The 12034-nt window shown below is 39.9% G+C and overlaps 1 long non-coding RNA gene across 1 annotated transcript in view; it reads left to right on the forward strand.

Annotated features, from left to right (window-relative positions):
* Window positions 1–12034, forward strand: part of LOC106046254 (uncharacterized) — a 237577-nt gene that overhangs the window by 125165 nt on the left and 100378 nt on the right. The window contains exons 34-38 of the long non-coding RNA XR_010826660.1: window positions 549–3535; window positions 4709–4967; window positions 6168–6358; window positions 10603–10738; window positions 11199–11265. This is a non-coding gene — a long non-coding RNA (uncharacterized lncRNA). The remainder of the gene's footprint in view (window positions 1–548; window positions 3536–4708; window positions 4968–6167; window positions 6359–10602; window positions 10739–11198; window positions 11266–12034) is intronic.

The following is a 12034-nucleotide window of genomic DNA, read 5'->3' on the forward strand; positions in this document are numbered from 1 at the left end:
TGAGGCCAAAACATGAAATTGAGACTTTTGTTCTATAAAGTGATGGAGAAGAGAGGAGGTTGACTTGTGTCTGAAGTGAAGGACTTCAGGGTTAATTGCTTGTGTCACGGAGCATGTATTTGTTTGCTTTGCACTGGGGATGAGAGGATGTTTTGAAGTCTGGGTGTTTTGCCATTTCCAGCAGAATGGCAAGTTCTGCTCTGAAAACAAAACCTCTCGGCTTGGAGGCGAGTTAGCCTGTCCTTTGCCTCTTTGTGATAGAATAAGAAATAATATGCAGCTACTGGTCGTGGTCCTTGGTGTACAGCAAAGTCTCTGCTTTTAAAGGAAAAGAAAGGGAAAACCTTGGATGGGTTTGCCTAGCTCTCAGAAACTGTTGGTAAAAAGGTTTTGCGATGTGGTAAACAAAGACTGGAGGCCTTCAGGTGTAGTGAGCATTTCTAAGGTAGGTTAGGATACACAGAGTAAATCCGCTAATATTGTCTAAGCAGTGCAAGAGCTAGACATCCACAGAAATTTTAACTTATCCTGTTCTGCTGGAATTGCAGAACCAGGATGCCTGTCACCTAGCCCGGTATTTAGATGACCGACTTGAGGGCAACTCAAAAGGGTCTAGAAGCCACGTACGCTCCTGCAAATCTCCCAGATAAAAGATGAAAGTCCTGACCTTTTACCGTGCATGTTAGTGTAAGTATGTCTGCTAATGAAATATCACACATTTGAACCCTCGTTGCTTATGTACAAGACGCCATCCCAGTGCAAGCAGCCTCGCAGGGGGAACTTTAACTGGTGATGTGAATTAGGTTCCCTGCATTGGTGCTAAAAGATGTGTAAGTACTGCCAAAGTGAGGGGCTTTTACATAAGTGACCCAAATGCACCCTGAATTTGGAAATGCCAATACCAAAATTGGTTGTAACAAATATTTCCAAGAAACGCTGCTTGGGAAAACAGGGAGATTCAGGCCTTGAAGGTATTTGCAACGAGGCTCCCCTTATCCCTTGTTATGCACTTCTGTCACTTCTTAGATATCCTTGATTACACGATGTGCACATATGTACGTTCTTTGCCAAGAAAAGTAGCTTCCAAATGCTTCCTTGGAAAGGAAGGAAAAAAGCTGTAGGTTGCTGAAAGTCAGTGTACAGCAGCATGACATCAGATGTGACACCACTGCTAATCTAGTAAGCGGAAAACAGATGTGGGAAGCTTCTATGATTTCCTGCTTATTAAGATCAGATTTGTCCTGTGATTATGAATGCTTTTTGCCTTCTGGAGATATGGATGTTTAGACAATGCTCTTAGAGATACATTTGAAAATTAAGAGTTGGAAGATGCGTGGCATCTTCCCTATCTGCTGTTGGCACTAATTTAGTAATGAGCTAAATGTTATCCCCTTCAGAAGTAATTAGGACAGCTGATTTGTGTGTGCATCTCAGACAAGTAGGAAAATACTACAGATTTCATAATCTTTTCCATTTTTTTCTTAGAGACAATTATCTGGGTTAAGCAAACTCCTCCTAGCTCAGTGGACAGACTTTTGAACACTGCGTGCCTTGTCTAACTTATTTCCTACTTAACATCATTTATGTGTTTCTATTTCTAGCATCCTATTTTTCATGCTTGATTGGATTTTTGTTTGAATGTTTCTCAGTGCCAAACACCTATTTATACATCTTCGGTTAGGAGAGCTGATATTTCTTGTGGTACAAGCCTGCAGAGACCAGTTTTAATTAGTACCCATGGGGTGGTTACAAACCCTGAAACTCAGATGATGGGATCATCTAACTGGAGAATGGATTTGAAATATCTTATTTTACCTGCAAATCTGTTATGCAATCATAAATCCTCTCCCTAAAGCTATGCTGGGTGCGGTGTTTATCCTTTCGTCGTATCGAACAGCGGTAGCAATTATCATGAACCTGTAAACAGGAAATGCTTGAAGGTTTTTAAGCTTTAAAACCAAAGTGAAGAAGTGCTTCGTGTAATGCTCTAAAGGATGCCATAAGGGCGGCCAGTTGAGCATGAAAGCACATCAGGGGCTATTAGCTGAATCCCCAGAGCTCCTGTCTGCGCAGATTGCCTCCACCCAGGGTGGTGCAGCTGTCGTTGGAGCCTTGGAAATACCAGCTCCTTTGATTAACAAAGAAGTTCTAGGTTGAATGCAATCATGTCTGGAAATAAACTGAAAATGACAAGGGGGAATGGGAGGGCAAACATAAGGATCTCCGGCAGTATTTAAATATACCTGCTGCCATGAGATCATCTGAAACCTGTGCTCAAGTTGGAGAAGATGTCCTAGGTCCTTCCAGTGGTGTGGTTTTGGTGGGGTCGAGCAAAGAAGGAAGCGGGTTGTGGAGTCACTCATGAGACTGACAGTTTAAATGCCCCTTGTCTTTATAGTTCGCTTATGAACATGCTCCAGTGCCCATCAAATAATAAAGAGATTGCTCTTAAATGAGTTGAGGTTGGAACCCGAAAGAGCAGAGCTGAGGGTTTGTCTGGATGAACATGGTGGCAACGCAAGAACCGAGTTATGCTGTTGTAGTCCCAGAGCTTGCCTTTGGCTGCAGCTTCTCTGCCTTTCTTCAAATGGCAGAACACAAAGTGCTCCTTCAAGCTTTGACTCTTCTCTTTGGGGGCCATTTGGGCACAGATGGCAAATACTGCAGTCCTTGCTTGTTTGCGTGTCTACCGGGAAAGTTCTTATGAAAAAGGGCTGCAGGGTCAGAGCCGTGCACTTTTTGTAAGATTGAATCCTCAGCTGGAATTACATCTGCTGCACTCCATTGGTTTTACTTTCGCTTAACAGACCATAAACAATTTGTTTACACAGACAGCTTTTCATCTTCCACAGTGAATCATAACCAAGTTCTCCAGGGATCAGTCCCTGGTCTGGTTGTTGCTTTTCATTTATATACCAGGCTTGGATGATTTAGATCATCCGTGTTTCCATCTGAATTCAAAGGCAGGTGGTTTATGTCCTTTCCCTTGCACAAGGATCCTACTAAAAATCTGCATTATAGATCTGGCAGATTAAGCCTTGCTTTGAAATACTTTATAATAAACTTGAAAAGAGATGTTATGACCCATTTCCCACAGAGAAGAGAATCCTGGTCCACCGATACTGAAAACATTGGTGTCTCTCCCGTGCTCTCTCTGATATCATCATCCTTTAAAGGTCCTTTGGCATTAATGGTGAGCTCTTATTCTGTTTGTGCTCTTGAGTAAGGGGAAAGAGAACGTGTGACGCTGGGGTAGTGTTTTATGGACGGAAAGAGAAAAAGATCGTAAAATGGCAAAATGGGCTGAGGTGATGCCCTAAAGGTGACCAGGTGGGCATGGAAGGGTATCCAAGAGTTGTTAGCTAATAACCCCTGGACATTTTTTTTTTGTGAGTCTGAATGTCTGTACCATAGTGCCACAGGATGAGCTACAGCTGTAAGCCTCCTGAGGAGGGCAAACTGGGGGTGAGGAATACCTGCAACCAGAGACAACTGGAGAGAGACCCTGTTTTACATGCCATGTTTCATGCCCAAGGTACGATCCTTTTTTTAATTATCCATGTATCGACCTAACAGCATAGCACACAACTCTGGGGAGTCAGAGGTCAAAACTCTGCAGGTTGTGTTTTGAGGAGTTTGAATTCAGTTTCAATTTTCATATTTTTTTAACTTAATTTTCAGAATTTTATGCGTCTGATTGAATGTGTTTGTGTTTATGTAGTTATGCCTTCAACAGCTGAGTGTTTCCAAAATGACTACCAGCTGTCAGTGCTTCACATATCATTAGTTATGTAAAAACTAACCTCTCCTTCTTCTGGAGCCCTAATAACATATGAATCTTGATTAAAAAATATTTCCCCTGAAATGTCAGTGTTGGGGTGATTTCCCTTGCTCGCTTTTGGAGAGGTAACAAAGATTAATAGCCCATGGTGTTAGTGTTAACCTTAGAGGAAAGCAGATGCTGCAGCTACTTAGATGTGAAACATACTGGATAAAGCGCTGTGATCATTCTTTGCAACCGCACCAAATGTACTTAATTCAAATTAAGTCTTAGAAGGTACTGCTCTCTCCTGTCAAGTTGTTTGTTTAAAAAATTACTGTAGAGCAAATAATTCATTACCTCCTCACCTTGCAGTTGGTGATTGCTTATAATAAGAGTCCACTTTAAGAAGCAGTTGGCTTTTTCCTTCATTATGTATACATAGACACAAAGAATTTTTTATACTCCAGTAAATATAATTTGTGTTTCACATTGTGTTATGAGTTTCTTGTTGTGTGAATATCCTAAAATGAATTTATAAATAATTTTTATGGTCCAGTGAAAAAAGTCATTAAGGTGTTCAAAATGTTTGGAAATGCGGGAGTTGAAAGAGTAGTTTGATATATAGGGTCCCTGGGGAGTTGGGAGGTGTAAAGGAATGCTGCTGTAGTTTAGCAGAGAAATCTAAAGGGCTTCAACTAGAAATCATTGAAATTTCTACTTGTAGAAATAGTATAGAAGAGAATTTGAAGATGAAATGACATGAGCAACACTGCAGTAACAATAGGACAGTGTTTGTTTAATCTATTTAGATCAAGGGAAATGTTAAGTGCCTTTCAAAAGTTGAAATATGTGTACGTAGGACTGCAAATAATCTAGCTGGTAAAGCATTATCAACAGCTCCTTTTCAGCTCTTTAGGCTGAGAAATGACTCCTGTAATCCTGCAGAAAGCTGGTGTTGGGTCTCCAGGCTGTCCCGGCAACTCTTAATTACTCTGGACAACAAAATATAAGAAAGCTGCTGTTACCTGAACCCTGACATCTCAGAGAGCTTTGTTGATGTGTTTCCTTCGTCTCCTCTGACATGAAGAACGTAGTTCAGCACAGACACCTGCTTCGTTATGTAAACTTTCCTCAATGAATTGCTTGATACCTTCAATTTGGATGACCCGTTAATACTGGATTTCATTGACTTGCATGTCCCGAGGTAAGGTTTCTTAACTATTTTTGCATCAAACTTTTAATTAATTTAGAATGATCATTTGCACGTAGGCATCACTGCACTTGTGCAAGCATTTTTATATCTGTGTCCAGCTGCCACACTCTTGCCACCTCTTCCTGAGTGAAGAAGCCACCAATAAGAAGAGGGACGAGGGCTGCAGTGCACCAGCACAAATGCCCTGATAGAAATTGATCCCTACCCATCGAATGTCATGTTAATCTATTATCTTTCCAGGTACTATTAACACATCTGAAGCAATTTACCCAATCTCTTATCTTTATTTTGACCACCAGCTAATTGATGACATTGCTGATTAGTAACCTTAAAACATCACGTAGTTTTAAGGCAACAAGTTTTGATAAAGCATGTTGAGACTGGCAGGAGAATTGCAGTCACCATGGCTAGCGATGCTTATTCTCAGCATATCAATTTATAGAGTGTGATGAGCCCAAGGACTAATTTGTTCTCAGGTTTGCATCATGCTCTTTGAAGACAAGCACTAACATTCTGCATTGGAGAAAAAAAAAAGAAACAAATCATAAAGCCTATTTGTTATTTCAAATGATAGTTGTGGAGGAATCTGTGGCAGACAGAAAATGAACTGGGAACTTTAAGGCTAGTGCTAATAAACTGACAGAAGAACTTCTCTTGAGGACTAAAGTGTCGTAGTTCATAAGGAATTCTCTATGTTACAGTACAAGTCAAGCAAGCTGTTTAAAAAATAAAAATACTAATTAAAAAATCCTAAACCCAGAATACTTCCCTGCTAGAAAATGCACAAAGAACATCAACTATATGAGAGTTTTGTTGTAAAACAGGGCATCAAAAAATGGCTAGTAGTGGTCTGCACTCTTGACTCTTTTGAATTGCTGGTTTTGTGATGTCTCGAGAGTGCGGACATTTAGACGTATGGCTTAGCTTATGGCTTCTCATTGAAACTGTCAATGAGTGTTTGGGTAGGCTTTGTCTTTAAGGAGACACTTCACTAATAATACATCTTAGATAGCATGTAGGGATTGCTATGGCAACAGTTCATTTTGACTTACAAAACAATTAGGTATTAAAACCCCACATAATCCATTGACACGTAAATTACTGCCAAGAAGCAGGTAGCAACTTAAACATCTTCATTTCTGGGGGTTAAAAATAATTTAATTCATGTTTAAATCTTGAATTATTTCTCAGTTTTCTTTGGAAATTGCATCGCTTGCAGAAGATGGAGTAACAGCTTGAGGAAATGTCTTCTGTTAAGAGAGATGTGGTGGGAGCAGAAGAACAGGAATGGACTTCTTGCCACTGTTCCACCATGATCAACTAGACTACGGCTGGATGGATTCGCAACCACAGACTGCATCTGGATGAGCCTAAGTTCTTTGGTACTCTGTTGAAATCAATTCTTTGTCTTCATGAGAATCAAGGGTTTTGTTCTTTTCAAGCTTAGGGAACACTGCCTGAATTCTAGATACATGTGAATTTTGGGAATGAGAAGGCTTTTCTTTATCCTTATGCAGTACCCTATTAAATGCTGAAGAGGGATGAATCCAACACTGAACCACAGTGTTCTGAGCTTGCCATCTTTTCTTCTGAAAACCATCATTAGAGAAAACCAGATTAGATTATTCAGTTCTGTGCTGTTTCCCAAGAGCTGAAAATGATTGTTCTTTTCTGAAAGGGAGCCACTAGAAAGTTGATTTTTTTTCCCTGTTTATTCTAAGTACATTGTTGAAGTGGAGCTAAATATCACTTCAGAAACAGGTTAGTGTACAAGGTCTGGTACGGCATAACTTCTGGGAAGGGGCTATGATTTTACCTGCAGCCTTTAGGTGCAAGAACTGCACCTAACTCCTCAGCTACAGGAGTTATAAGATGAGGAAGCACCATTGAAGAGTCTTGACAAAATCTTATCTATCACCTGTTTTTGCAATTACTGAATCAGTCTCTGGTGACCAGAGCAGCTACTCCAGTATACAAAATGCATCCTCGTGGGTGTGGATGGTGAAATCCAGAGGAATTAGATTTTTCTTGATTCAGTGAAGCACCTCCCTAATTTTAAACACAGGGCTGAGCCCAACAACTTCTAAGCCTTGAAGCGCATGCTTATCACTTTACATTTAACTGATATGCTAAATAGAAATGGACTTGAACACGTGCCAGTGCATCTTGATAATTTGAGAGCTATCCCAATAGCTTTCCAAAGATAACACCTGATGTTTTGCATAGGAGGGGCTGTGTTTTGGGTTGTAGACCTTAAAGCTTTGCTCAATAGCCTGCTGTGCAATGGCTGGCAGCAAGTTTGGAGTCTTCTAGTAAACATGACCAAGTGTGCTATGAATAATGTCTTTCCCATAGCAAGCATCCTTAAAATACAAAGAGTAAAGGGCTTGTCACAGAGACAGGATGTCTTAGTTTTACCAGGCCTATGTGCCTTGCTGATTGAAAGGTCATCTACTTGGAGTTTGCTCCAGTGCGTGGCGAACCAGTATGTTTCAAACCTTCAAATCCTGCAAAAGGTGACCTGATAGGCTTCTTGTACCATGTTGCAGAGTGGACTGAATACAGTGAGCAAAGGACTGTATTTGGGAATGGAAATAATTGCTTTTGGATTCGCAAGCTGCAACCATGAATTATTTCCTGCACTCCTGTTGTCAGAAGATACTGTTCTCTTACTTCCAGCCATGAGACTCTTAGTGTAGATACTGCTGGCTTCCATGACTGGAATGGATACAACACTAAAAAGCTCCTTACAGACTTGAGTAGTATTGTCCAAATTATTTTTTACTGAATTGTCCTGTAATGATGGTGGCTAGACTGTTTAATTAAATATATATAAAAATCCCCACCAGCCTATTTCTAGTCACTAACCTTTAGTAGGAAATACCACTTTCTTTCCAAGATTTTCATTTGGCAGCCTCTTAAGTATTTTACTTTGATTAATTAAAACATGCTGGTGTTTTTGTGTAGCAAGTCAGTTGGTTTTGCAAATTCCTTGCAGGGGTTTAAAACTTCCAGCTCACTTTCTAGGCCACTCGTGTGTGAGCAAGGCTTGAAAACGAGAGTTTTCTCTATTGCTGGGATTCCACAGTAAATGTCAGTATGAATAGAATTAGAATTTTTATATATCACCACCCCTCTCTTCTGCTGTATGTAGGAAGCAAAATACATGTGCTAGCTAGTGGTAAAATGTCATTGCTCTGTTGTAAGCACTTGTGGGTATAGCCCAGATGTGGGGGTGATATTTTGTCTGCTAGAGGTCAGTTTAGAAAAGGGCATGGAGAAAGGAGGGGAAGGTAAAGGATGTTCTGTGAGCTAGAAATGACGGTAGAGTTTTGTCTGCACTGGAAAGCTGCTCTTTGAGCCATGCTGTTGCGTTTGGAAAGCACAATCACGCTTACAAATTAGGTAAATTGGAATGGAAATGATTTTTACACAGGTAGTGTGTCCCTGTGGGTAGAAGTCATCTTCATGCCTGGAAGTGCAAGTGTCAGAGCTCTGTTTTTACAGATGAGGTTAATAAAGGTTCCCGTAGCTGTGCAGGACCATCAAAACGATGGCAGAGGCATGGACACTGAAAAACAGCAGAACCGCTTCTGTTTTTTATTAGAAGGCAGCACGGAGGTAATTAACGTACAGCTAATTCCCTCCCCACCCACAGCAGGAAGTGCTCTTTACTTCTTGTCGCATCCTTGAGAGATGCTCCCGTCTGTCCAGCAGTGGTTGGGTTGCAGTGACGTCTTTCTGATCCTGTGCGAAGGACAGAGGAGTTGTCATGGAGCTGAAGGCGGTGGTGAAAGCTTGCATTAAACACGAGGGGATGTGCTGAAGCCCATGGTCTACGTAAAGCAGACGATAATGTTCTGCCTCTTCCTCAAAACCTATATTAATAGGGATAATGGAAAGATCATCCACTAAATCTGATGTTTCATGAAACAAAAGCCTCCATTCGCAGAACAAACTTACTAAATGTGTAACTGTTTAATTTTTGACTGGTGATCCTATATTTTTAAGAGCAAAATTAAGGGGTAGCATAAAGTTTCCTACAGCTCTTGGTTTTCTTCTTTCCCCACACAGTGTCTGGTAGCGGTACTTGCCAAATTAGTTTTCCATCTTAATTATTCCTGACATTTTCTCCAGGATGCTATGATCTACTTGAGGGATTTGCAGTTTAACATGCTAGTCATTTTTTATTGCATGGAAATGTGAACAGAATAAATTGGTGTTGGCTATCTTTGTTGTGAACTATTTAATTTTGGATGATTGCATCAAAGTGCAGGAAAGTTCTAGCAAGTTAATAAAGTTTAAATTGAATTCTCCTATAAACACGGCACTTGAAGGATGTCAGCAAGTGTGGTAGGTTGAGTCTGTTCTTAATTGTGATAGTCTGATAAGGGAAAAGTTGTATTCCAAGTATTGATTTAAAAAAAAAAAAAAAAAGATACCTTCTGTGAAATGGAGAAATCCAAATTGTGTCAGGAGGTAATCTGAAAGAGTTCCACAAGCTTTTTGCCCTCCACTCAGCCTTTTCTGCTCTTAAGTATAGTTAAAATCTATAATATGAGATTATGTTGCTAGATAACACCGTATTTTTAGGGCAATCCCTGCCAAAGGATGCTTAGGGCCATAATATCTATTCTTAAAGAGTATCTTAAGAATAATGGCACATCCAGTTTAGGGAGCTTGTGATATGTAAGAAATATTTAAGTTGGTATTAAATATTTAAGTCTGTAGATTGGATTTTCTGTAGTCATTTTTCAGAAAAATTAAAATGGTGCTATTAAAAGTTGATTATTCCTATATGTTCCTATAGCTAATGAGTAAATTAAAGTTTAAAAAATTAACATGTTTGGATGGTAATGAAGTAAAACTTTCTATTCTGATCTTAAAAAAATTAAGAGCAGTGGAATGATTGAAACTGGGCTCGTAATTTGGCTTGTGGCACACTACCCCACACTTTGGTTTTTGGTAACTGGGAATCTGTGCATTAAATAATGCAGGACCACTGCTGGATGCTGTGACTTGGTTGTGTTTCCTTCGATGGAGATCCTCCATGCAGGTCTTTCCTTCTATCTTTCCTTCAGAAGCCTGATATTTGAGATTGTTATTTGAGACTGTTTTTTTGATATTTGAGACTGTTTTTCGTTATTCCACCATGAAAAAGAAGAAAATAAAAGCCATGTTTAAAAATAGGTTATATGAACTTTCCTCAGTATTTTTTTCCATAAGTTGCTACCTTTAATTAATGCCTATAGAAAAAATTTAATTGGGAAATGATACCTCTTGCTTGATATAGTCAAGCAACAAAGTGCACGTGTTGGAGACCAGATACAGAAGTTTTATGGTTTGCTTCAATGGAAGGGGGCTGAGGGGGAACCTAAAGCCTTCAGGAATATTACAATTGCATCATGTACAAAGAGTGTGCAATTAAATAAGCAATTAGTTATGGATTATTCACTCCGCTTGACTGTTGGATATTTGAGTAGCACGTTAACCTTGAAATGACTGCTTTTATAGCCCTTATTGTTCACCAATAAATTAAATCTGCATTAAAAAACCACCACCCTTCCTGGGCTTGATCTTGGAAAGAAATTTCACTGCTGTTTGCTGTATGCTTGTTGTATTGCAGCTGGGAGACTGAGGCATCACAGCAGCGTGAGCTGGATGGGAGGTGATCTTCCCTGCCTAGAATACTTCTAAACAACAATGGAAGGAGTAGGGGAGAAGGAAGAGACAAATCCCTTTCCTTTAAAAAGGGATTAAAGGTCAGTCATTTTTCACCAGTCTCTGTAAGAGCACAGAACCTTCCTCTGATTGTCCCATGAGTCCAGCACAGCGTGATGACCTCCAGCACCTTTCAATCTGCTCCCAGCACCAAGTGATAGAAAGGCTTTACATATGGATAGTGTCACCCACTTATTGCAGCAGATAAGGAGGGAAATACGGCATGGCACCATTCAACACGATCAGCAGGCGAAGTGCACACACTTGAACATAAGTTGTGGTACTTGCTTATTCAGCAAAGGATTTAAATGTGCACTGAACCTGGTCAATTTGTGTGACTTTTCCATGGTTATAGGTGTACTCCTGAGCTGGCACTGTGTTTCTAGTGTAAATTGGCAATAACTGGAGGGTGTTGTTGGTGTAAAATTAGTGTAATTAGGTTTGAACTGAGCCAACTTTTCTCGACCGGTTTACATACTTCACCCACTTTGCTTTGTCCAGCAGAAAAAGCTTTGTTCAGCTTCGGATGTCTTGGCATCTAATTTTACTTCCAGTCTCATCAAACAAGGTAATTCATATTTTTATTTCTTGTTCTTGGCTTCGTTTCATTGGCTGATATATTCCTGCTTGGTCTCCTTTCTAGTTCCCATAGAAATAAAGGCAAGAAAGAGGTAGTTCAGAGATGCTGGTAGCTGTCACACGTACACACGTCTATGCCCTGTTGCCTAAATCCATTACTGCATTACCTGGGTAGAATAGTCTTTCTATTTGACTGCACAACCTAAGCAATCTAAGGTGATTGCTATTAAATGCCTCCTTACATTTCTCAATACAATCAATCATCAAATAAATACCAGACGTAGTCAAACAGTCGGAAGTGAACACATCTGAAAGCAATGAACTGTGCAGAACCATGGATACCATAAGAACCTGAACCCCCCCAGCACCTTCTCTGTGAGATTGGTTCATGAAATTGATGGAGACAGTCAGGTTTTATATCATCGGCTATTTGCCTTGGAGCTGACATCCTGTCCTCTTCAGCAGTTGAAATATTTTTTGATTATTCTTTCTCTTTTTGCTGGGTGTGATCCCAAGGGTGGCTGTCATGCTTTTCTTTTTTTCCTTTTGCTTTTTTTGTTGATAGAAAAAGGGAACAAGACCAGAAACATCTTGTTTTCTGAAGAATCCTAGTGTTTGAAGTGCTGATAAAGTTATACTCTTTATTATTGTGTTATATTGAAAGGAGAGGAAAGGGGAAATGCCAGAAGTTAGTCAAAATGTAGAAGAGGTTTTTTTCCTTTTTTCACCTTTGTATTCTTTTTCTTGTAATAACATGC

This window comes from Anser cygnoides, chromosome 26 (genome assembly GCF_040182565.1).
Source record: "Anser cygnoides isolate HZ-2024a breed goose chromosome 26, Taihu_goose_T2T_genome, whole genome shotgun sequence".
NCBI classification, from domain to species: Eukaryota; Metazoa; Chordata; class Aves; order Anseriformes; family Anatidae; genus Anser; species Anser cygnoides.